Source organism: Octopus bimaculoides, chromosome 23 (assembly GCF_001194135.2).
Source record: "Octopus bimaculoides isolate UCB-OBI-ISO-001 chromosome 23, ASM119413v2, whole genome shotgun sequence".
Classification (NCBI taxonomy): Eukaryota; Metazoa; Mollusca; class Cephalopoda; order Octopoda; family Octopodidae; genus Octopus; species Octopus bimaculoides.
Window position 1 is genome coordinate 9,944,946 of NC_069003.1, and position 2,064 is coordinate 9,947,009.

General features: G+C 34.5%; 1 protein-coding gene across 9 annotated transcripts in view; it reads right to left on the minus strand.

Annotated features, from left to right (window-relative positions):
• Positions 1–2,064, minus strand: part of LOC106878758 (zinc finger C2HC domain-containing protein 1B) — a 55,193-nt gene that overhangs the window by 11,245 nt on the left and 41,884 nt on the right. The window lies entirely within an intron of this gene.

The following is a 2,064-nucleotide window of genomic DNA, read 5'->3' on the forward strand; positions in this document are numbered from 1 at the left end:
TTTTCAAGAGAAGGGGTAAGTCAATTACACTGACCCCAGTGCTCTCAACTGGTACTTATTTTATCAAACCTGAAAGGATGAAAGGCTAAGTGAACCACAGCAGAATTTGACCTTAGAACATGAAGACAGACAAAATGCCACTAAGTATTTTGCACATTGTGGTAATGATTCTGCCAGTTCACTACCTTATATATATGTGTGTGTATGCACACACACACACACACACACACACACACACATATTGGCCAGACTTATATGAGTATATGCATATATACGTACATGTATGTACATACCTACATCTACATGTATATATAAATGTATATCTGGGTACAGGACGTTGCAAAAAAACGTGGACAAAATGATAAATAGAGTACAGAAAACACACAGGCCATTTCCATCATCAGCTGCTACCATTCTAAAACTAAGCATTTCGAAGATAAGATCCATGGATCAAGGTGTAGGAAGTTAGTGAGCTTCAAGCAGTCTGTAGAAGATATAAAAAACAACTTTCAGGAACAATAGTGGTTTATTGGTGCAGAAGGTTGTGAATTTTTCCCACATCAAAGTACAATAAGCTGAGAAAAACCACTTTGAAAGCCAGAATTGGCAATCACTACTCCAGCTTTAAGTTCCAAGCAAGATCTAACAGCAATTCTTTATCTTAGCTAATCCACAAACTTCTGCATGAATCAATTCCTTATAATTTGAAGTGATTCCTAGCCACCCACACTAAACTGTATACCAGCTTTAACAACAAGTGTGATCTCTGCATTGACAAAGTCTTCTCCATTATGCAATCCACAGATTGTTTAAATGAACGGAATAGTATAATTTTTACTTGTCACCACAAATTATGCAATACAAACTCAAAGTACAAGTAACAATTCCCCACCCCATCCAATGTCATTCCCTATCTCCCCTACCCCCAATTGATATTCCTCTACATATATTTTTACAACAAATAACATTTTAACCACCTTTATATTTCTCAATTTATTTTTTATTCTTATTTTTATATTTCCCATCTATTTTCTTTATCCTTTATATTTTATAAGTTTTCCTAACTTTTCTATCTCAACACACATCCCATCTGCACATAAGAAAATACAAGTGCCCATGCATGTATACACATCTATTAGATTCTACAGACGAACAACATATACGTGTGTGTGTGTGCTAATACGCACATATAATTTTAGATTTAAGCTACAACTATCTTCCACTTCCCTAGATTTTAAAACTAAACTACTACTACTACTACCAACTTGAAGAGCATAACTAAAGCTACTCTTTGACGGAAAATACATTATCTTCCACCTCCCTCTCCTTCCCTCCCCACCACCCTATTCATTTCAAATACCACTCCTATATCTTCATCTGTTTAAACGGCTTTATAGAATGCTACAATATGTTTACTTATCTATCCTTCAACAGACCCATGGATAACCCCAGGCTAAATTCATAACAGCATCTCTCCAGCCAACTTCAATATCAAACATTCTCTCCTCACCTGCCCCATTTACTTGCATTCTTCTTCTTCTTCTCCATAACAAACTTACCCACTGCCATATATACATATATATATATATATATATATATATTTCTTTTATTTTTACTTCTTCACAAATATGTTTTCATCTCGAACTGTGCTTTCTATGCATTTCAATCAAATCCTCAGCAAATTAACATGGGATCTCCTAACGACAATGTAAACTTCATTTAATCAAAGTATACCTGGCCTAAAGAGTAGCTTGCGGTCTACTACCCCTCATTTGGATAATTACTACTTCCAAGGTTCTGCTAGCTATGAAACATATGTAGTCTGGATTTTATCAACTCCATTCCCTAATTATTGAATATATAAATATATATATAATCCAAGAGAGTTAGGGGTTGAGGATTCAACCCACTAAGGGATAATATATATCCAATATACTGCTGGGAGGGTACACAATTATTGTTACACTAATCAACGGAATATAGTGTCTGCAAGTTGATGAGTACCTCATATTCCCTTTCATTTTCTTACTGCTAAATATATATATATATATATATATATATATA